This window comes from Heptranchias perlo, chromosome 24, assembly GCF_035084215.1.
Source record: "Heptranchias perlo isolate sHepPer1 chromosome 24, sHepPer1.hap1, whole genome shotgun sequence".
NCBI classification, from domain to species: Eukaryota; Metazoa; Chordata; class Chondrichthyes; order Hexanchiformes; family Hexanchidae; genus Heptranchias; species Heptranchias perlo.
The window spans coordinates 47,828,761-47,854,723 of record NC_090348.1 but is presented as its reverse complement, the minus strand read 5'-3'; positions in this window follow the sequence as shown (position 1 = coordinate 47,854,723).

The window sequence follows — 25,963 nt, the reverse complement described above, 5'->3', positions numbered from 1 at the left end:
GACTCAGAGGTGAGAGTGTGACCTATTGAGCCAAACCTGACAAAAATAGACTCGGATCGGGAAAATGTATGTGCTGAGGAAGGGGGAGGGGGGTTTCTTGAAGTTTATTCAGGACCGTTTCTCAATCAATTAGTTGCTACTCCAACAAGGAAGGGACTGCTGGTTAACCTGATTCTATGAAATGAAACAGAACAAGTGGCCTTGGGAAAACAGTGGCTACAATCGAATTACATCACTGCAGGAACAGAAAAAGATAAAGAAAAGGGGACTTGACTGGAAGAAGCAAATTGCAGTGAGATAAAGGTGGGGTTGCTGTTAAGAGATGAAGAAGGGAACCTTGTAATGGAGACTGAGGGAATATGGGGCAAATCTCTGTCACCCCGGCCCCTGTCTCTCTGGGTTCCCCTCTGTGTCACTCTCTCTGACTGCGGCTGTGAGGTAAAGCACACTGTAAGAGACGGACCCTGCACAAATATGCAAAATGCATTGATAAAGAAAAACATGGCTAATGAGACTTGTAATGAGTTAAATTAGGAAAGTAATTAAAATCCAACAAAGCATGCAGGAGGTGTTTTAACTCAAACACAGAGCTGCCACTTCTCTCTGAGGCTGAAGGTAATGAGACTCCACTTTCAGAATACAAAGTAGAGCCTTGCACAATGGCACAAATCACACTTGGACTATTGAGAAGCAGCAATCCCTCGAGCACATTGATTCCAACTTTACTTTACGTTGGATTACATTGAATTATATAGAATTACATGGAATCAACCGGTCTATGCTGGTATTTATACTCCACACAAGCCTCCTCTCACTATAATTACCTCTCCCCACCCTGCTCCCATATCCCTCGATTCCTTTCTCCCTCATATATGCACCAAGCCTCCCATTAAATGCACCAATGGGATCTGCTTCAAGCACTCCATGTGGCAGCGAGTTCCACATTCTCACCACTCACTGTGTACAGAAATTTCTTCTAAATTCTGTATTTGATCCGTTAGTGACCATATTGATATTTAGGCCCCCTGGTTCTGGACTTCCCCACGAGTGGAAAGTTTCTTCACATCCACCCCATCGAACACCGTCATAATTTTAAAGACCTCGATCAGGTCTCCCCTTAACGTGCCCCCAGGGCACACCTGCTGCAGTTGGCGCAGGGCAGAGCATAGGTCACAAGATTCTGATGGTGAACCCTCCTTTAAATGGGGCCCCAATGCTGAGCATAAGAACATAAGAAATAGGAGCAGGAGTAGGCCATTCGGCCCCTCGAGCCTGCTCCGCCATTCAGTCAGATCACAGCTGATCTTCAATCTCAACTCCACTTTCCCATCCGATCCCCATATAAGAGTTTTCCTGAGATTCCCTCTTTAACACAGATCCTGATGGTGTGACTGCTTTTTAAGGGGGTCCTGCAGGTGGGACTCCCTCTATAAACGGGGTCCTGATGCTGCCCATGGGACTATGCAGGGGGGCTGGGGTGGGGGGGAGGGAAAGCAGCCAGAGTTTCTGCTCCTGATTTCTGTGTACTAACCCCTGCTGGGAAGATCACATATCAGGCAAGGGTCAACTTGGGCATTGCTGCGATGCCCATCAAGGTACAATATCCTGTCTGTCTGGGCTCACACGTGAAGAATGGTCAAGAGGGCCTGTCGGTGCCTGCGGTACCCGTACCCCAGTGAGAGTCAGTGTCTGTGGAACTGTACCCCAGTGAGAATCAGTGCCTGTGGAACTGTACCCCAGTGAGAGTCAGTCCCTGTGGAACTGTACCTCAGTGAGAGTCAGTGTCTGTGGGACTGTACCTCAGTGAGAGTCAGTGTCTGTGGGACTGTACCTCAGTAAAAGTCAGTGTCTGTGGGACTGTACCCCAGTGAGAGTCAGTGTCTATGGAACTGTACCCCAGTGAGAGTCAGTGTGTGTGGAACTGTACCCCAGTGAGAGTGAGTGCCTGTGGAACTGTACCTCAGTGAGAGTCAGTGTCTGTGGGACTGTACCTCAGTAAAAGTCAGTGTCTGTGGGACTGTACCCCAGTGAGAGTCAGTGTGTGTGGAACTGTACCCCAGTGAGAGTGAGTGCCTGTGGAACTGTACCCCAGTGAGAGTCAGTCCCTGTGGAATTGTACCCCAGTGAGAGTCAGTCCCTGTGGAACTGTACCCCAGTGAGAGTCAGTCCCTGTGGAATTGTACCCCAGTGAGAGTCAGTCCCTGTGGAACTGTACCCCAGTGAGAGTCAGTGTCTGTGGAACTGTACCCCAGTGAGAATCAGTGCCTGTGGTACCTGTACCCTAGTGAGAATCAGTGCCTGTGGTACCTGTACCCCAGTGACATTCAGTGTCTGTGGAATTGTACCCCAGTGAGAATCAGTGCCTGTGGAACTGTACCCCAGTGAGAGTCACTGTCTGTGGGACTGTACCCCAGTGAGAGTCAGTGTCTGTGGAACTGTACCCCAGTGAGAGTCAGTCCCTCTGGAACTGTACCCCAGTGAGAGTCAGTCCCTGTGGTACCTGCACCCCAGTGACATTCAGTGTGTGTGGAACTGTACCCCAGTGAGAATCAGTGCCTGTGGTACCTGCACCCCAGTGACATTCAGTGTGTGTGGAACTGTACCCCAGTGAGAATCAGTGCCTGTGGAACTGTACCCCAGTGAGAGTCACTGTCTGTGGGACTGTACCCCAGTGAGAGTCAGTCCCTGTGGAACTGTACCCCAGTGAGAGTCAGTCCCTGTGGAACAATACCCCAGAAAGAATCACGTCTTTGGAGAGAAAGGGGGAGAACTGTGAAAAAACGGGGTTCTCCTTTTTTAAAATTCGTTTATGGGATGTGGGCGTCGCTGGCAAGGCCAGCATTTATTGCCCATCCCTAATTGCCCTTGAGAAGCTGGTGGTGAGCCACCTTCTTGAACCGCTGCAGTCCGTGTGTTGAAGGTTCTCCCACAGTGCTGCTGGGAAGGGAGTTCCAGGATTTTGACCCAGCGACGATGGAGGAATGGCGATATATTTCCAAGTCGGGATGGTGTGTGACTTGGAGGGGAACGTGCAGGTGGTGTTGTTCCCATGTGCCTGCTGCTCTTGTCCTTCTAGGTGTTAGAGGTTGAGGGTTTGGGAGGTGCTGTCGAAGAAGCCTTGGTGAGTTGCTGCAGTGCATCCTGTGGATGGTCCACACTGCAGCCACAGTGCGCTGGTGGTGAAGGAAGTGAATGTTTAGGGTGGTGGATGGGGTGCCAATCAAGCGGGCTGCTTTGTCCTGGATGGTGTCGAGCTTCTTGAGTGTTGTCGGAGCTGCACTCATCCAGGCAAGTGGAGAGTATTCCATCACGCTCCTGTCTTGTGCCTTGTAGATGGTGGAAAGGCTTTGGGGAGTCATGAGGTGAGTCACTCGCCGCAGAATACCCAGCCTCTGACCTGCTTTTGTAGCCACCGTATTTATGTGGCTGGTCCAGTTAAGTTTCTGGTCAATGGTGACCCCCAGGATGTTGATGATGGGATATTTGGCAATGGTAATGCCGTTGAATGTCAAGGGGAGGTGGTTAGACTCTCTTGTTGGAGATGGTCATTGCCTGGCACTTGTCTGGCGCAAATGTTACTTGCCACTTATCAGCCCCAGCCTGGATGTTGTCCAGGTCTTGCTGCTTGCGGGCTCGGACTGCTTCATTATTTGAGGGGTTGCGAATGGAACTGAACACTGTGCAATCATCAGCGAACATCCCCATTTCTGACCTTATGATGGAGGGATGGTCATTGATGAAGCAACTGAAGATGGTTGGGCCTAGGACACTGCCCTGAGGAACTCCTGCAGCAATGTCCTGGGGCTGACATGATTGGCCTCCAACAACCACTACCATCTTCCTTTGTGCTAGGTATGACTCCAGCCACTGGAGAGTTTTTCCCCTGATTCCCATTGACTTCAATTTTACTCGGGCTCCTTGGTGCCACACTCAGTCAAATGCTGCCTTGATGTCAAGGGCAGTCACTCTCACCTCACCTCTGGAATTCAGCTCTTTTGTCCATGTTTGGACCAAGGCTGTATTGAGGTCTGGAGCCGAGTGGTCCTGACGGAATCCAAACTGAGCATCGGTGAGCAGGTTATCGGTGAGTAAGTGCCGCTTGATAGCACTGTCGACGACACCTTCCATCACTTTGCTGATGATTGAGAGTAGACTGATGGGGCGGTAATTGGCTGGATTGGATTTGTCCTGCTTTTTGTGGACAGGACATACCTGAGCAATTTTCCACATTGTTGGGTAGATGCCAGTGTTGTAGCTGTACTGGAACAGTTTGGCTAGAGGTGTGGCTAGTTCTGGAGCGCAAGTCTTCAGCACTCCAGTCGGGATGTTGTCAGGGCCCATAGCCTTTGCTGTATCCAGTGCACTCAGCCATTTTTTGATATCATGTGGAGTGTATCGAATTGGCTGAAGACTGGCTTCTGTGAAAGTGGGGATATCGGGAGGAGGCCGCGATGGATCATCCACTTGGCACTTCTGGCTGAAGATGGTTGCAGCCTTGTCTTTTGCATTCACATGCTGGACTCTGCCATCATTGAGGATGAGTATGTTTGCAGAGCCTCCTCCTCCCGTTAGTTGTTTTATTGTCAACCAGCATTCACGACTGGATGTGGCAGGACTGCAGAGCTTTGATCTGATCCGTTGGTTGTGGAATCGCTTAGCTTTGTCTATAGCATGTTGCTTCCACTGTTTAGCATGCATGTGGTCCTGAGTTGTAGCTTCACCAGATTGGCACCTCATTTTTAGGTACTCCTGGTGCTGCTCCTGACATGCTCTTCTACACTCCTCATTGGTGGCATTGTAAGCAGTGTAGATGAAAACATAAAATTACAAAGGGATTTTGATAGATTAGGTGAATGGGCAAAACTGTGGCAAATGGAATTCAATGTAGGCAAATGTGAGGTCATCCACTTTGGACCAAAAAAGGATAGAACAGGGTACTTTCTAAATGGTAAAAAGTTAAAAAACAGTGGATGTCCAAAGGGACTTAGGGGTTCAGGTACATAGATCATTGAAGTGTCATGAACAGGTGCAGAAAATAATCAATAAGGCTAATGGAATGCTGGTCTTTATATCTAGAGGACTGGAATACAAAGGGGCAGAAGTTATGCTGCAGCTATACAAAACCCTGGTTAGGCCGCACCTGGAGTACTGTGAGCAGTTCTGGGCACCGCACCTTCGGAAGGACATATTGGCCTTGGAGGGAGTGCAATGTAGGTTTACTAGAATGATACCCGGACTTCAAGGGTTAAGTTACGAGGAGAGATTACACATTTTGGGGTTGTAATCTCTCGAGTTTAGAAGGTTAAGGGGTGATCTGATCGAAGTTTATAAGATATTAAGGGGAACAGATAGGGTGGATAGAGAGAAACTATTTCCGCTGGTTGGGGATTCTAGGAGTAGGGGGCACAGTCTAAAAATTAGAGCCAGACCTTTCAGGAGCGAGATTAGAAAACATTTCTACACACAAAGGGTGGTAGAAGTTTGGAATTCTCTTCCGCAAACGGCAATTGATACTAGCTCAATTGCTAAATTTTAAATCTGAGATAGATAGCTTTTGCCAACCAAACGTATTAAGGGATATGGGCCAAAGGCAGGTATATGGAGTTAGATCACAGATCAGCCATGATCTTATCAAATGGCGGAGCAGGCACGAGGGGCTGAATGGCCTACTCCTGTTCCTATGTTCCTATGGGTGGGGTATGTTATACAGAATCATAGAATCAAAGAATCATAAGAATCATAGGCCAATCATGGCCCATCGAGTCCGTGCTGGCTCTATGCAAGAGCAATCCAGCTAGTCCCACACCCCCGCCCTATCCCCGTAGCTCTGCAATTTTTTTCCTTTCAAGTACTTATCCAGTTCCCTTTTGAAGGCCATGATTGAATCTGCCTCCACCACCCCCTCGGGCAGCGCATTCCAGATCCTAACCACTCACTGTGTAAAAAGATTTTTCCTCATGTCATCTTCGTTTCTTTTGCCAATCACCTTAAATCTATGCCCTCTGGTCCTTGACCCTTCCGCCAATGGGAACAGTTTCTCTCTATCTACTCTGTCTGGACCCTTCATAATTTTGAATACCTCATCAAATCTCCTCGCAACCTTCTCTGTTCTAAGGAGAACAACCCCAGCTTCTCCAGTCTATCCACGTAACTAAAGTCCCTCATCTCTGGAATCATTCTAGTAAATCTCTTCTGCACCCTTTCTAAAGCCTTCACAGCTTTCCAGATGTGGACGCAATACTCCAGTTGTGGCCGAACCAGTGTTTTATAAAGGTTCATCATGACTTCCATACTTTTGTACTCTATGCCTCTATTCATAAAGCCCAGGATCCCGTATGCTTTTTTAACCATTTTCTCAACCTGCCCTCCTACCTTCAATGATTTGTGCACATAAACCCCCAGATCTCTCTGTTTCTGTACCCCTTTTAGAGTTGCGCCCTCTAGTTTATATTGCTTCTCCTCGTTCTTCCTATCAAATGTATCACATCACATTTTTCTGCGTTAAATTTCATCTGCCATGTGTCCGCCCATTCCACCAGCCTGTCTATATCCTCTTGAAGTCTATCACTATCCTCCTCACTGTTCACTACCCTTCCAAGTTTTGTGTTATTTGCAAATTTTGAAATTGTGCCCTGTACACCCAAGTCCAAATCATTAATATATATTAAGAAAAGCAGTGGTCCCAGCATCAACCCCTGGGGAACACCACTGTACACCTCCCTCCAGTCCGAAAAACAACCGTTCACCACTACTCTCTGTTTCCTGTCCCTTAGCCAATTCTGTATCCATGTTGCTACTGCCCCCTTTATTCCATGGGCCACAATCTTGATGATGAGCCTACCGTGCGGCACTTTATCAAACGCCTTTTGAAAGTACTTATACACCACATCAACCGCATTGCCCTCATCTACCCTCTCTGTTACCTCATCAAAAAATTCGATCAGGTTAGTTAAACACGATTTGCCTTTAACAAATCCATGCTGGCTTTCTCTAATCAATCCACCCTCGTCCAAGTGACTGTTAATTCTGTCCCGGATTATCATTTCTAAAAGTTTCCCCACCACTAAGATTAAATTGATTGGCCTGTCGTTGCTGGGTTTATCCTTGCACCTTTTTTCGAACAAGGCTGTAACATTGCAACTCTCCAGTCGTCAGTAACCACCCCCGAATCTACGGATGAGGGTGGGGTGTGTTATACTGAGGGTGGGGTGTGTTATACGGAGGGTGGGGTGTTTTATACTGAGGGCGGGGTGTGTTATACTGAGGGTGGGGTGTGTTATGCTGAGGGTGGGCTGTGTTATGCTGAGGGTGGGGTGTGTTATGCTGAGGGTGGGGTGTGTTATACGGAGGGTGGGGTGTGTTATACGGAGGGTGGGGTGTTTTATACTGAGGGCGGGGTGTGTTATACTGAGGGTGGGGTGTGTTATGCTGAGGGTGGGCTGTGTTATGCTGAGGGTGGGGTGTGTTATGCTGAGGGTGGGGTGTGTTATACGGAGGGTGGGGTGTGTTATACGGAGGGTGGGGTGTGTTATACCGAGGGTGGGGTGTGTTATACAGAGGGTGGGGTGTGTTATACAGAGGGTGGGGTGTGTTATACCGAGGGTGGGGTGTGTTATACAGAGGGTGGGGTGTGTTATACAGAGGGTGGGGTGTGTTATACCGAGGGTGGGGTGTGTTATACAGAGGGTGGGGTGTGTTATATTGAGGGTGGGGTGTGTTATACAGAGGGTGGGGTGTGTTATACTGAGGGTTGGGTGTGTTATACTGAGGGTGGGGTGTGTTATGCTGAGGGTTGGGTGTGTTATGCTGAGGGTGGGGTGTGTTATACGGAGGGTGGGGTGTGTTATACTGAGGGTGGGGTGTGTTATGCTGAGGGTGGGGTGTGTTATACGGAGGGTGGGGTGTGTTATACTGAGGGTGGGGTGTGTTATACAGAGGGTGGGGTGTGTTATACTGAGGGTGGGGTGTGTTATACGGAGGGTGGGGTGTGTTATACTGAGGGTGAGGTGTGTTATAGAGAGGGTGGGGTGTGTTATACGGAGGGTGGGGTGTGTTATACAGAGGGTGGGGTGTGTTATACGGAGGGTGGGGTGTGTTATAGAGAGGGTGGGGTGTGTTATACTGAGGGTGGGGTGTGTTATACTGAGGGTGGGGTGTGTTATACGGAGGGTGAGGTGTGTTATACTGAGGGTGGGGTGTGTTATACTGAGGGTGGGGTGTGTTATACGGAGGGTGAGGTGTGTTATACTGAGGGTGGGGTGTGTTATACTGAGGGTGGGGTGTGTTATACTGAGGGTGGAGTGTGTTATACGGAGGGTGGGGTGTGTTATACTGAGGGTGGGGTGTGTTATACCGAGGGTGAGGTGTGTTATACTGAGGGTGGGGTGTGTTATACGGAGGGTGGGGTGTGTTATACCGAGGGTGGGGTGTGTTATACCGAGGGTGGGGTGTGTTATACCGAGGGTGGGGTGTGTTATACAGAGGGTGGGGTGTGTTATACTGAGGGTGGGGTGTGTTATACCGAGGGTGGGGTGTGTTATACCGAGGATGAGGCGTGTTATACCGAGGGTGGGGTGTGTTATACAGAGGGTGGGGTGTGTTATACCGAGGGTGGGGTGTGTTATACCGAGGGTGGGGTGTGTTATACTGAGGGTGGGTGTGTTATACTGAGGTGGGGGTGTGTTATACTGAGGGTGGGGTGTGTTATACTGAGGGTGGGGTGTGTTATACTGAGGTGGGGTGTGTTATACCGAGGGTGGGGTGTGTTATACCGAGGATGAGGTGTGTTATACCGAGGGTGGGTGTGTTATACCGAGGGTGGGGTGTGTTATACCGAGGGTGGGGTGTGTTATACTGAGGGTGGGTGTGTTATACTGAGGGTGGGTGTGTTATACCGAGGATGAGGTGTGTTATACCGAGGGTGGGGTGTGTTTAACCGAGGGTGGGGTGTGTTATACTGAGGGTGGGGTGTGTTATACTGAGGGTGGGGTGTGTTATACTGAGGGTGGGGTGTGTTATACTGAGGGTGGGTGTGTTATACCGAGGGTGGGGTGTGTTATACCGAGGGTGTGGTGTGTTATACCGAGGATGAGGTGTGTTATACCGAGGGTGGGGTGTGTTATACCGAGGGTGAGGTGTGTTATACCGAGGGTGGGGTGTGTTATACTGAGGGTGGGTGTGTTATACTGAGGTGGGGTGTGTTATACCGAGGGTGGGGTGTGTTATACCGAGGGTGGGGTGTGTTATACTGAGGGTGGGGTGTGTTATACCGAGGGTGGGGTGTGTTATACCGAAGGTGGGGTGTGTTATACCGAGGATGGGGTGTGTTATACCGAGGTGGGGTGTGTTATACTGAGGTGGGGTGTGTTATACTGAGGGTGGGGTGTGTTATACGGAGGGTGGGGTGTGTTATACCGAGGATGAGGTGTGTCATACCGAGGGTGGGTGTGTTATACTGAGGTGGGGTGTGTTATACCGAGGGTGGGGTGTGTTATACCGAGGGTGGGGTGTGTTATACCGAGGTGGGGTGTGTTATACCGAGGGTGGGGTGTGTTATACCGAGGGTGGGGTGTGTTATACCGAGGGTGGGGTGTGTTATACCGAGGGTGGGGTGTGTTATACAGAGGGTGGGGTGTGTTATACTGAGGTTGGGTGTGTTATACCGAGGGTGGGGTGTGTTATACCGAGGATGAGGTGTGTTATACCGAGGGTGGGGTGTGTTATACCGAGGGTGGGGTGTGTTATACCGAGGATGAGGTGTGTTATACCGAGGGTGGGGTGTGTTATACCGAGGGTGGGGTGTGTTATACAGAGGGTGGGGTGTGTTATACTGAGGGTGGGTGTGTTATACCGAGGGTGGGGTGTGTTATACCGAGGATGAGGTGTGTTATACCGAGGGTGGGGTGTGTTATACCGAGGGTGGGGTGTGTTATACAGAGGGTGGGGTGTGTTATACTGAGGGTGGGTGTGTTATACCGAGGGTGGGGTGTGTTATACCGAGGATGAGGTGTGTTATACCGAGGATGAGGTGTGTTATACCGAGGGTGGGGTGTGTTATACCGAGGGTGAGGTGTGTTATACCGAGGGTGGGGTGTGTTATACTGAGGGTGGGTGTGTTATACTGAGGGTGGGGTGTGTTATACCGAGGGTGGTGTGTGTTATATTGAGGGTGGGTGTGTTATACTGAGGGTGGGGTGTGTTATACTGAGGGTGGGTGTGTTATACTGAGGTGGGGTGTGTTATACTGAGGGTGGGGTGTGTTATACTGAGGGTGGGGTGTGTTATACTGAGGGTGGGGTGTGTTATACTGAGGGTGGGGTGTGTTATACTGAGAGTGGGGTGTGTTATACGGAGGGTAGGGTGTGTTATACTGAGGTGGGGTGTGTTATACTGAGGGTGGGTGTGTTATACTGAGGTGGGGTGTGTTATACTGAGGTGGGGTGTGTTATACTGAGGTGGGGTGTGTTATACTGAGGGTGGGTGTGTTATACTGAGGTGGGGTGTGTTATACCGAGGGTGGGGTGTGTTATACCGAGGGTGGGTGTGTATTACCGAGGGTGGGGTGTGTTATACCGAGGGTGGGGTGTGTTATACCGAGGATGAGGTGTGTTATACCGACGGTGGGTGTGTTATACCGAGGGTGGGTGTGTATTACCGAGGGTGGGGTGTGTTATACCGAGGGTGGGGTGTGTTATACCGAGGGTGGGGTGTGTTATACCGAGGGTGGGGTGTGTTATACCGAGGTGGGGTGTGTTATACCGAGGGTGGGGTGTGTTATACCGAGGGTGGGGTGTGTTATACCGAGGGTGGGGTGTGTTATACCGAGGGTGGGGTGTGTTATACTGAGGGTGGGTGTGTTATACCGAGGGTTGGTTGTGTTATACTGAGGGTGGGGTGTGTTATACCGAGGGTGGGTGTGTTATACCGAGGTGGGGTGTGTTATACTGAGGGTGGGGTGTGTTATACCGAGGATGAGGTGTGTTATACCGAGGGTGGGGTGTGTTATACCGAGGGTGGGGTGTGTTATACCGAGGATGAGGTGTGTTATACCGAGGGTGGGGTGTGTTATACCGAGGGTGGGGTGTGTTATACCGAGGGTGGGGTGTGTTATACCGAGGGTGGGGTGTGTTATACCGAGGGTGGGTGTGTTATACTGAGGGTGGGGTGTGTTATACCGAGGGTGGTGTGTGTTATATTGAGGGTGGGTGTGTTATACTGAGGGTGGGGTGTGTTATACCGAGGATGAGGTGTGTTATACCGAGGGTGGGGTGTGTTATACCGAGGATGAGGTGTGTTATACCGAGGGTGGGGTGTGTTATACCGAGGGTGAGGTGTGTTATACCGAGGGTGGGGTGTGTTATACCGAGGGTGGTGTGTGTTATATTGAGGGTGGGTGTGTTATACTGAGGGTGGGTGTGTTATACTGAGGGTGGGGTGTGTTATACCGAGGGTGGTGTGTGTTATATTGAGGGTGGGTGTGTTATACTGAGGGTGGGGTGTGTTATACTGAGGGTGGGTGTGTTATACTGAGGTGGGGTGTGTTTTTCTGAGGGTGGGGTGTGTTATACTGAGGGTGGGGTGTGTTATACTGAGGGTGGGGTGTGTTATACTGAGGGTGGGGTGTGTTATACTGAGGGTGGGGTGTGTTATACGGAGGGTAGGGTGTGTTATGCAGAGTATGTGGTGTGTTTTACTGAGAGTGGGGGTAAATTTGAGCCAGACTCACCCTGTGATGAATTGTGTTAACACTGATATCTGGATGAAGAGTGACAGTAACAGATGTTCGGTGTTGGAGCAGCTGTCTGACCAGGGAAGGGACACATCTGGAGTTACTGGAATAAAAAAACCCTTAAAAAAAGATAACACATTTAAAAGGGACAAGGATGCGCATACGTAGTTTGAAACGCCTGCTGGTTGAGGAGCTGGTTTGTTTATCCTGCCCGAGGGAGGGTCCATGTCTGAGCAGTGATCGAGTCTGAAGCTGGTCTGTCAGACGCAGCCTCAGCCTCCGGGTAAGTCAACATCCAGCAAATTGCAGACTAATAATACAATTAAAAACAAAGCTCCCCAGAGGCCACCTTTGAACTGCCTGTTACCATCTCAGGAGATTCTCCAGAATGAGCTGTTTCCTGGCCCAGCCCTGAGAATCGGCAGGGACCCACTCACCAGCCCTCCTGCTACTGCTCAGACACCAGTAATAAGACAGGATTTGCATTTATATGGCACCTTTCACATCCTTAAGACGCCCCAAAGCACTTTACAGCTAATGAAGCACTTTTGAAGTGTAGTCACTGTTGTAATGTAGGACACAGCAGCCAATTTGCACACAGCAAGATCCCACAAACAACAACCTGCTAATGACCAGATAAACTGTTATAGTGATATTAGTTGAGGGATAAATATTGGCCCAGACACTAGGGAAAACTTCACTATTCTTCTTTGAAATAGTGTCATGGGATCTTTTAAGTACATCTAAGCCTCAATTTATCATCTCATCAGAAAGATGGTACCTCCGACAGTGCAGCACTCCCCTAGTACAGCCCCCCAACAGTGCAGCGCTCCCTCAGTACTGACCCTCCGACAGTGCAGCACTCCCTCAGTACTGCTCCTCCGACAGTGCAGCACTCCCTCAGTACTGCCCCTCCGACAGTGCAGCACTCCCTCAGTACTGCCCCTCCGACAGTGCAGCACTCCCTCAGTACTGCCCCTCCGACAGTGCAGCACTCCCTCAGTACTGACCCTCCGACAGTGCAGCACTCCCTCAGTACTGACCCTCCGACAGTGCAGCACTCCCTCAGTACTGACCCTCCGACAGTGCAGCACTCCCTCAGTACTGCCCCTCCGACAGTGCAGCACTCCCTCAGTACTGACCCTCCGACAGTGCAGCACTCCCTCAGTACTGACCCTCCGACAGTGCGCTACTGGGAAAGTAAGCTGTGAGGAGGACAAAGATTCTGCAAAGGGATATAGACAGGATAAGTGAGTGGGCAAGAAGGTGGCAGATGGAGTATAATTTGGGGAAATGTGAGGTTATTCACTTTGGTAGGAAGAACAGAAAAACTGAATATTTTTTAAATGGTGAGAAATTATTAAATGTTGGTGTTCAGAGAGACTTGGGTGTTGCGCTCCCTCAGTACTGGCAATGGGAGTGTCGGCTTAGATTATGTGCAGGTTTGGGTGGTGTCTTTCCCCCTGTATCTCAGCAGGTAAAGCAAGCATGTACCATACAGAGCAGAAAGCCCGAGGTTTGATTCCTATGTTGAGTTAGTTAATCTCCTTCAGCGCATCACTCGGGATGTAACAGTTAGTTTCAATGGCCCTGGGCTGGGAAGCAGGTAAAGATCGCTCAGGATTCCTGCTCCAATTTGCTATCCTCCTTCTCCCACTGGACATGCATTGCCATAAGGCGAGGAGATCATCATGTTTGGCTTTGATGCCTTCCACGGTCCAATAGCGTTATGGAGGATATTGAAAAATAGCCCAGTGCTGATGGAACCCATTTCCCAGCAGGAGTCAACACCTTCAGAAGAAGAGGTCGGGAACCGCAGTATAGAGAGAGGATTGCTCCATTGTGGTGTGAATTATTCGAGCTGCTGTGAAACTCCGTAAATGAAGCACAACACGAATTCTAATCATCTCACAGGCATTTCAGATCTTGCAAACCAGGGATGGTGCAGGATGCTAGGATACAGCGAACACTGAGCATCAGAATTATTAGCAAGAGGGCATTTTTGATTAATCTCGACCCCACTTTTCCTCCCTATCCCTCAAGCTTACTTGCTTCCGTCTTCTCACCCAGTTACAGCACTGGTGTATATTCTCACACTGTTACAGCACTGGTGTATATTCTCACCCAGTTACAGCACTGGTGTATATTCTCACACTGTTACAGCACTGGTGCATATTCTCACCCTGTTATAGCACTGGTGTATATTCTCACCCAGTTACAGCACTGGCGTATATTCTCACACTGTTACAGCACTGGTGTATATTCTCACCCAGTTACAGCACTGGTGTGTATTCTCGCACTGTTACAGCACTGGTGTATATTCTCACACTGTTACAGCACTGGTGTATATTCTCACACTGTTACAGCAAAGGTGTATATTCTCACACTGTTACAGCACTGGTGCATATTCTCACCCAATTACAGCACTGGCGTATATTCTCACCCTGTTACAGCACCGGTGTATATTCTCACACTGTTACAGCACTAGTGTATATTCTCACCCTGTTACAGCACTGGCGTATATTCTCACCCTGTTACAGCACTGGTGTATATTCTCACACTGTTACAGCACTGGTGTATATTCTCACCCTGTTACAGCACTGGTGTATATTCTCACACTGTTACAGCACTAGTGTATATTCTCACCCTGTTACAGCACTGGTGTATGTTCTCACCCTGTTACAGCACTGGTGTATATTCTCACACTGTTACAGCACTGGTGTATATTCTCACACTGTTACAGCACTGGTGTATATTCTCACACTGTTACAGCACTGGTGTATATTCTCACACTGTTACAGCACTGGTGTATATTCTCACACTGTTACAGCACTGGTGTATATTCTCACACTGTTACAGCACTGGTGCATATTCTCACCCAATTACAGCACTGGCGTATATTCTCACCCTGTTACAGCACCGGTGTATATTCTCACACTGTTACAGCACTAGTGTATATTCTCACCCTGTTACAGCACTGGCGTATATTCTCACCCTGTTACAGCACTGGTGTATATTCTCACACTGTTACAGCACTGGTGTATATTCTCACCCTGTTACAGCACTGGTGTATATTCTCACACTGTTACAGCACTAGTGTATATTCTCACCCTGTTACAGCACTGGTGTATGTTCTCACCCTGTTACAGCACTGGTGTATATTCTCACACTGTTACAGCACTGGTGTATATTCTCACACTGTTACAGCACTGGTGTATATTCTCACACTGTTACAGCACTGGTGTATATTCTCACACTGTTACAGCACTGGTGTATATTCTCACACTGTTACAGCACTGGTGTATATTCTCACACTGTTACAGCACTGGTGTATATTCTCACACTGTTACAGCACTGGTGTATATTCTCACACTGTTATAGCAGTGGTGTATATTCTCACACTGTTACAGCACTGGTGTATATTCTCACACGGTTACAGCACTGGTGTATATTCCCACACTGTTACAGCACTGGTGTATATTCTCACCCAGTTACAGCACTGGTGTATATTCTCACACTGTTACAGCACTGGTGTATATTCTCACACTGTTACAGCACTGGTGTATATTCTCACACTGTTACAGCACTGGTGTATATTCTCACACCGTTACAGCACTTGCGTATATTCTCATAATGTTACAGCACTGGTGTATATTCTCACACCGTTACAGCACTGGTGTATATTCTCACGCCGTTACAGCACTGGTGTATATTCTCACACTGTTACAGCACTGGTGTATATTCTCACACTGTTACAGCACTGGTATATATTCTCACACTGTTACAGCACTGGTGTATATTCTCACACTGTTACAGCACTGGTGTATATTCCCACACTGTTAAAGCACTGGTGTATATTCTCACACTGTTACAGCAATGGTGTATATTCTCACACTGTTACTGCACTGGTGTATATTCTCACACTGTTACAGCACTGGTGTATATTCTCACACTGTTACAGCACTGGTGTATATTCTCACACTGTTACAGCACTGGTGTATATTCTCACCCAGTTACAGCACTGGTGTATATTCTCACACTGTTACAGCACTGGTGTATATTCTCACCCAGTTACAGCACTGGTGTGTATTCTCGCACTGTTACAGCACTGGTGTATATTCTCACACTGTTACAGCACTGGTGTATATTCTCACACTGTTACAGCAAAGGTGTATATTCTCACACTGTTACAGCACTGGTGTATATTCTCACACTGTTACAGCACTGGTGTATATTCTCACACTGTTACAGCACTGGCGTATATTCTCACACTGTTACAGCACTGGTGTATATTCTCACACTGTTACAGCACTGGTGTATATTCTCACACTGTTACAGCACTGGTGCATATTCTCACCCAATTACAGCACTGGTGTATATTCTCACACTGTTACAGCACTGGCGTATATTCTCACACTGTTACAGCACTGGTGTATATTCACACACTGTTACAGCACTGGTGTATATTCTCACCCTGTTACAGCACTGGCGTATATTCTCACCCTGTTACAGCACTGGTGTATATTCTCACACTGTTACAGCACTAGTGTATATTCTCACCCTGTTACAGCACTGGCGTATATTCTCACCCTGTTACAGCACTGGTGTATATTCTCACACTGTTACAGCACTGGTGTATATTCTCACCCTGTTACAGCACTGGTGTATATTCTCACACTGTTACAGCACTAGTGTATATTCTCACCCTGTTACAGCACTGGTGTATATTCTCACCCTGTTACAGCACTGGTGTATATTCTCACACTGTTACAGCACTGGTGTATATTCTCACCCAGTTACAGCACTGGTGTATATTCTCACACTGTTACAGCACTGGTGTATATTCTCACACTGTTACAGCACTGGTGTATATTCTCACTGTTACAGCACTGGTGTATATTCTCACACCGTTACGGCACTTGCATATATTCTCATAATGTTACAGCACTGGTGTATATTCTCACACCGTTACAGCACTGGTGTATATTCTCACGCCGTTACAGCACTGGTGTATATTCTCACACTGTTACAGCACTGGTGTATATTCTCACACTGTTACAGCACTGGTATATATTCTCACACTGTTACAGCACTGGTGTATATTCTCACACTGTTACAGCACTGGTGTATATTCCCACACTGTTAAAGCACTGGTGTATATTCTCACACTGTTACAGCAATGGTGTATATTCTCACACTGTTACAGCACTGGTGTATATTCTCACACTGTTACAGCACTGGTGTATATTCTCACACTGTTACAGCACTGGTGTATATTCTCACCCAGTTACAGCACTGGTGTATATTCTCACACTGTTACAGCACTGGTGTATATTCTCACCCAGTTACAGCACTGGTGTGTATTCTAGCACTGTTACAGCACTGGTGTATATTCTCACACTGTTACAGCACTGGTGTATATTCTCACACTGTTACAGCAAAGGTGTATATTCTCACACTGTTACAGCACTGGTGTATATTCTCACACTGTTACAGCACTGGTGTATATTCTCACACTGTTAAAGCACTGGCGTATATTCTCACACTGTTACAGCACTGGTGTATATTCTCACACTGTTACAGCACTGGTGTATATTCTCACACTGTTACAGCACTGGTGCATATTCTCACCCAATTACAGCACTGGTGTATATTCTCACACTGTTACAGCACTGGCGTATATTCTCATACTGTTACAGCACTGGTGTATATTCGCACACTGTTACAGCACTGGTGTATATTCTCACCCTGTTACAGCACTGGTGTATATTCTCACACTGTTACAGCACTAGTGTATATTCTCACCCTGTTACAGCACTGGCGTATATTCTCACCCTGTTACAGCACTGGTGTATATTCTCACACTGTTACAGCACTGGTGTATATTCTCACCCTGTTACAGCACTGGTGTATATTCTCACACTGTTACAGCACTAGTGTATATTCTCACCCTGTTACAGCACTGGTGTATATTCTCACCCTGTTACAGCACTGGTGTATATTCTCACCCAGTTACAGCACTGGTGTATATTCTCACACTGTTACAGCACTGGTGTATATTCTCACACTGTTACAGCACTGGTGTATATTCTCACACTGTTACAGCACTGGTGTATATTCTCACACTGTTACAGCACTGGTGTATATTCTCACACTGTTACAGCACTGGTGTATATTCTCACCCAGTTACAGCACTGGTGTATATTCTCACACTGTTATAGCAGTGGTGTATATTCTCACACTGTTACAGCACTGATGTATATTCTCACACGGTTACAGCACTGGTGTATATTCTCACACTGTTACAGCACTGGTGTATATTCTCACACTGTTACAGCACTGGTGTATATTCTCACACCGTTACAGCACTTGCGTATATTCTCATAATGTTACAGCACTGGTGTGTATTCTCACACTGTTCCAGCACTGTCTATTCTCACACTGTTACAACACTGTGTATATTCTCACTGTTACAGCACTGTCTATATTCTCACACTGTTACAGCACTGGTGTATATTCTCACACTGTTACAGCACTGTCTATATTCTCACACTGTTACAGCACTGGTGTATATTCTCATGCTGTTACAGCACTGGTGTATATTTTCGCACTGTTACAGGACTGTGTATTTTCTCACACTGTTTCAGTACTGGGTGTATTCTCACAATTACTGCACTGGTGTATTTTCTCACTTTTACAGTAGTGCGTATTTTCTCACTTTTACAGTGGTGTGTATTTCTCACACTGTTACAGTAGTGTGTATAATCTCACAATGTCATAGTACTGTGTATGTATATCCAGATGTATATCTGGGGCAATTCGTTTCCAGTGCAGGACAGTGACAATCGGTTTACGTATGTAGGACTCAATATTGGCAAAGAGTGGATTGGACAGTCTGCCATCTGTAAGGAATACTGTCACTGCATCTGTCTCTACCAAGGAAGAAGATGCTGCCAAAGTCACAGTTAAAGAGGAGGTAGTTGAGATACTGGAATGGCTAAAAATTGATAAAGAGGAGGTACTAGAAAGGCTGGTTGTACTTAAAGTAGATAAAGCACCCGGTCCGGATGGGATGCATCCTAGGTTGCTGAGGGGAGTAAGGGGGGGAAATTGCAGAGGTGCTGGACATAATCTTCCAAACATCCTTAGATACGGGGGTGGTGCCAGAGGACTGCAGAATTGCAAATGTTACACCCTTGTTCAAAAAGGATGTAAAGATAAACCCAGCAACGACAGGCCTTGTTAAAGGCAAATTGTGTTTAACTAACCTGATAGAGTTTTTTGATGAGGTAACAGAGTGTTGATGAGAGCAATGTGGTTGATGTGGTGTATATGGACTTTCAAAAGACGTTTGATAAAGTGCCGCATAATAGGTATGTCAGCAAAATTGAAGCCCATGGAAAAAAAAGGGCAGTGGCAGCATGGATCCGAAATTGGCTAAGTGACAGGAAACAGAGAGTAGTGGTGAACGGTTGTTTTTCGGACTGGAGGGAGGTGTACAGTGGTGTTCCCCAGGGGTCGGTGCTGGGACCACTGCTTTTCTTGATATATATTAATGACTTAGACTTGGGTGTACAGGGCACAATTTCAAAATTTGCAGAGGACACAAAACTTGGAAGTGTAGTGAACAGTGAGGAGGATAGTGATAGACTTCAAGAGGATATAGACAGGCTGGTAGAATGGGCGGACACATGGCAGATGAAATTTAACCCAGAGAAGCGCAAAGTGATACGTTTCGGTAGGAAGAATGAGGAGAGGTAATATAAACTAGAGGGGACAATTCTAAAGTGGTACAGGAACAAAGAGACTTGGGGATATATGTACACAAATCATTGAAGGTGGCAGGGCAGGTTGAGAAAGCGGTTAAAAAATCATACGGGATCCTTCCTGGGTTTTAGAAATAGAGGCATAGAGTACAAAAGCAAGGAAGTTATGATGAACCTTTATAAAACACTGGTTTGGCCTCAGCTGGAGGATTGTGTCCAATTCTAGCCGCCGCATTTTAGGAAGGATGTGAAGGCCTTAGAGAGGGTGCAGAAAAGATTTACTGGAATGGTGTCAGGGATGAGGGACTTCGGCTACGTGGAGAGACTGGAGAAGCTGGGATTGTTCTCCTTCGAGCAGAGAAGGTTGAGAGGGGATTTGATTGAAGTGTTCAAAATCATGAAGGGTTTAGAGAAAGTAAATAAAGAGAAACTGTTCCTATTGGCAGAAGGGTCAAGAACCAGAGGACACAGATTTAAGGTGATTGGCAAAAGAACCAAAGGCGACATGAGGAAAAACAATTTTACACAGCGAGTTGTTATGATCTGGAATGCACTGCCTGAAAGGACAGTGGAAGCAGATTCAATCGTGGCTTTCAAAAAGGAATTGGATAAATACTTGAAGGGAAAAAAAATCTGCAGGGCTACAGGGAAAGAGCGGGGGAGTGGGACTAACTGGATTGTTCTTACAAAGAATGGCCTCCTTCAGTGCTGTAACCATTCTATGATTTTATGATTCTAAAACGAAGTTTATGAAACTGCCAGGTATCAAAGCACAAAGTGTTGTATAATTGGCCCGTTACTGTGACCTGGAATTGGTGGTGTGGAGGGACCAGTCCGATCCAATGGATATTTGATACGTTCTCATTCTGTTGCTGTCTGTGTGTATCAGAGTGTTGTGAACCATGGCGTGTGTTTCAGTTCTGTTTACTAATCGAGCAGGGCCTTGCTGCTTCCTACCAATTCTTCCTCTTGTCCCTGTCATACGGCCCTCTCCCATATTATTCCTGTGTGCTGCTCACATTGTGCTTACTCAGCCAGGCCATGTCCAAGGCAATGAATGAGTGATTAAACAGCATTTCTCAACACACAACCGTACAGATACACACAACATATACACAGTGGAGATTCAAAAGAACATAACAAATAAGAGCAGGAGTAGGCCATACGGCCCCTCAGGCCTGCTCCGCCATTCAATAAGATCATGGCTGATTTTTAGCCTCAACTCCACTTTCCTGCCCGATCCCCATATCTTTTGATTCCCTTAAAGTCCAAAATTGTTTTGATCTCAGCCTTGAATATACTCAATGACTCAGCATCCACAGCCCTCTGGGTTAGAGAATTCCAAAGATTCACAACCCTCTGAGTGAAGAAATTCCTCCTCATATCAGTCCTCAAGGGCCAACCTATTATCCTCAGACTATGCCTCCTCGTTCTAGACTCTCCAGCCAGGGGAAACAGCCTCTCAGCATCTATCCTGTCAAGTCCTCTCAGAATCTTATATGTTTCAATAAGATCACCTCTCATTCTTCTAAATTCCAGAGAGTATAGGCCTATTGTACTCAATCTCTCCTCATAGGACAACCCTCTCATCCCAGGAATCAATCGAGTGAACCTTCGTTGCACCGCCTCCAAGGCAAATATATCCTTCCTTAGATAAGGAGACCAAAACTGTACACAGTACTCTAGGTGAGGTCTCACCAAAGCCCTGTACAAGTGCAGCAAAACTTCCTTACTCTTGTACTCCAACTCCCTTGCAATAAAGGCAACATACCATTTGCCTTCCTAATTGCTTGCTGTACCTGTATGTTAACTTTCTGTGTTTCATGTACAAGGACATCCAAATCCCTCGGAACACCAACTTTTAATAGTTTCTCACCATTTAAAAACATTCTGTTTTTCTATTCCTCCTGGCTCGAGGTGGCAGAGGAAGTCACCTGCACCACCAACATATCGCACCTGCATACAGTGCAGGAGGCGCTTCAATCACCTCAGTGGGTCAGCTGAATTGAGTACACTTACTCATTCCCCTACACTCCGTCTGCCACATCACCGCCCCCACCCCACATCTCCTTCTGCACTGCCAACACTACTCTATCATATCACTCCTCACACCCACTCAAAGCTCATCCTCATCTTACCTGTACTTACTCACCTCGCCAGTACTCATCCCGCCACTACCACTCAACCCAATCCTCATACAATCTCATGGCTCTATCTCATACTCACCCTCTCATGCATCTCTTTCTCGGTCAGCCACAGGGCATGCATCACATATGTGCAGTAGGAAGCGTAAGGCAAATGTGTCATGAACAAGGGTGTTTGAGGGTTTGTCATGGTTTTTACCTATATTTAATTTCTGATCAACTCACATAACATATTATATTGTCACCACTACTGCCACGTCTTTGCGAAATTTGTCTGGTTTGTGCAATAATGCCCTTTCCTGAGGATCACTATGAAGACCCACACCTGATGCCACCCATTGTGTCACTGCAGAGTGGGTGTAGGTGTATTTGCAGGGCTCTTTTGTGCAGACGACTGAGAGATGCCGGCGATGTCCCTTGTGGCACCCTGGAAGGATGCAGAGGAGAAGTTGTTGAGGGCAGTGGTGACTTTGACAGTGTCAGGCCTATAGTTTCCTGATTTCTCTCTCCCTTCTTTCTTGAATAGTGAGGTTACAGTTGCTACCTTCCAATCCGCTGGATCTGTTCTAGAATCTAGGGAATTTTGGAAGATCACAACCAATGCATCCACTATCTCTGCAGCCGCCTCTTTTAGAACCCTCGGATGAAGGCCATCACATCTCTGCAGCCTCACTCTTGTTAGACCCTTGGTTCCCCACTATTTCCAATATGTTTCTTGTGTCTTATACTGTGAAGACAGATACAAAATATTTGTTTAATGTCTCTGCCATTTCCTTATTCCCCATTATAATTTCTCCTGCCTGAGTCTCTGAGGGACCAACGTTTACTTTCGCTAATCTCTTCCTTTTTACATACTTGTAGAAGCTCTTACAATCTGGTTTTATATTTCTTGCTAGTTTACTCTCATTCTATTTTCTCCCTCTTCATCAATTTTTTGGTCGTCCTTTGCTGGTTTCTAAATCTCTCCCACTCCTCAGACTTACTACTCTTCTTGGCAAAATTATAAGCCTCTTCTTTTAATCTAATACTATCCTTAACTTCTTTAGTTAACCACGGATGGATAATTTTTCCGTGGGGTTTTTATTTCTCAATGGAATGTATGTTCATTGAGAATTATGAAATATTTCTTTAAATGTTCACCATTGCTTATCTACCATCATATCTTTTAATCTAATTTCTCAATCTGCCTTAGCCAACTCGCCCCTCATACCTATGTAATTGGCTTTGTTTAAATTTAAGACTCTAGTTTTGGTCTTAAGTACGTCACTCTCGAACTCAATGTGAAATTCTATCATATTATGATCACTCTTCCCCAGAGGATCCCTTACCATGAGATTACTAATTAACCCTGTCTCAATACACAAGACAAGATCTAAAATAGCCTGTTCCCTGGTTGGTTCCACGAAGTATTGTTCTAGGAAACTGTCTCAAAAACATTCCAAGAACTCGTTCTCGAAACTACTTTTGCCAGTTTGATTTGCCCAGAATATATGATGATTAAAGTCCCCCCACGATTATTGCATTACCTTTGTTACAAGCTCCTCTTATTTCTTGATTAACACTCTGTCCAACAGTAAAGCTACTGTTTAGGGGGCCTATAAACCACTCCCACCAGTGTTTTCTGCCCCTTGTTATTTCATATCTTCACCCAGACTGATTCTACTTTCTGATCTTTGGAGCCAAGATCCTTTCTCATCACTGTCCTTATCTCATCCTTTATTATCAGGACTAACCCCTCCCACCTTTTTCATTTTGTCTGTCTTTTCAAAAAGTCAAGTACCCTGGAATATTTAATTCCCAATCTTGGTCACCCTGCCACCATGTCTCTGTAATAGCTATCAGATCAAACCCATTTATCTCTATTTGTGTCACGAAATTGTCTATCTTGTTACAACTGCTTCGTGCATTCAGATAAAGCGCCTTTAATTTTAACTTTTCACTATTTTTCCCTGATGTGACCTCATTCGCTGATGCACTATTACCGTTAAACTCTGTGCCCCTTCCTGTCTCACTCTCTTTATCTTTACCCAAATCACTACACTGCTCTATGGCCTTGACTTTTCTCTTTAGATTTATAAATTTCCCCTCGCCTGACCCCTTCCCCCACTTTTTATTTTAAAGCCCTATCTACAGCCCTAGTTATTCGATTCTCCAGGATACCAGTCCCAGCCTGGTCTAAGTGGAGCCCATCCCAACGGAACAGCTCCCTCTTTCCCCAGTACTGATGCCAGTACCCCATGAATCGAACCCCCTGTCTCCCACACCACTCTTTGAGCCACACATTTAACTCTCTGATCTGTTTGTCCCTGTGCCAATTTGTGCGTGGCTCAGATAGTAATCCAGAGATTATTACCTTTGAGGTTCTGCTTATCAATTTGTACCTGAGCTCCTCAAACTCCCTCATTCCTGGTTCTATCTATGTCCTTGGTTCCTATGTGGACCATGACAACTGGATCCACCCCCGCATATATATTAGTCACTAATTTATACAAGGGAGATTCACTAATATATACAGAGCAGAGTCACTACCATATACACAGGAGGTTCACTAATATATGCACAGAGAGTCACTAATATATAAACTGAGATTCACTAATATATACACTGAGAGTCACTAATATATACACAGAGATTCACTAATATATACATTGGAGATTCACTAATATATACACTGATATTCACTAATATATACACTGAGAGTCACTAATATATACACTGAGATTCACTAATATATACATTGGAGAGTCACTAATAAATACACTGAGATTCACTAATATATACACTGGAGAGTCACTAATATATACACTGAGATTCACTAACATATACACTGAGATTCACTAATATATACACTGAGATTCACTAATATATACATGGGAGAGTCACTAATATATACACTGAGATTCACCAACATATACACTGGAGAGTCACTAACATATACACTGAGATTCACTAACATATACACAGAGAGTCACTAACATATACACTGAGATTCTCTAATATATACACAGAGAGTCACTAATATATACATGGGAGATTCACTAATATATACACTGAGATTCACTAACACATACACTGGAGAGTCACTAATATATACACTGGAGAGTCACTAATATATACATGGGAGAGTCACTAACATATACACTGAGATTCACTAACATATACACTGAGATTCACTAATTTATACATGGGAGTGTCACTAATATATACACTGAGATTCACTAACGTTTACACTGAGATTCACTAATATATACATGGGAGAGTCACTAATATATACACTGAGATTCACTAATATATACATGGGAGAGTCACTAATATATACACAGAGAGTCACTAATATATACACTAAGATTCAATAATATATACAGGGGAGATTCACTATTATATACACGGGAGATTCACTAATATATACACTAAGATTCAATAATATATACACTAAGATTCAATAATATATACAGGGGAGATTCACTATTATATACACGGGAGATTCACTAATATATACACTAACATTCAATAATATATACACTAAGATTCAATAATATATACAGGGGAGATTCACTATTATATACACGGGAGATTCACTAATATATACACTGAGATTCACTATTATATACACGGGAGATTCACTAATATATACACGGAGATTCACTAATATATACACTGAGATTCACTAATATATACACTGATATTCACCAATATATACACTGAGATTCACTAATGTATACACTGGAGAGTCAGTAATATATATATACTGAGATTCACTAATATATGCACGGGAGATTCACTAATATATACACGGGAGAGTCACGAATATATACACTGAGATTCACCAATATATACACTGAGATTCACTAATGTATACACTGGAGATTCACTAATGTATACACTAGGGATTCACTAATATATACACGGGAGATTCACTAATATATACACAGAGAGTCACTAATATATACACTGCGATTCACTAATGTATACACTGGAGATTCACTAATATACACTAAGATTCACTGATATATACACGGGAGATAAACTAATATATACACGGGAGATTCACTAATATATACACTGAGATTCACTAATATATACACTGGAGAGTCACTAATATATACACAGAGATTCACTAACGTTTACACTGAAATTCACTAATATATACACTACAGAGTTACTAATATATACACTGAGATTCACTAATATATACACTGGAGAGTTACTAATATATACACTGAGATTCACTAATATATACACTGAGATTCACTAATATATACACGGGAGATTCACTAATATATACACTAAGATTCACCAATATATACAGGGGAGATTCAGTATTA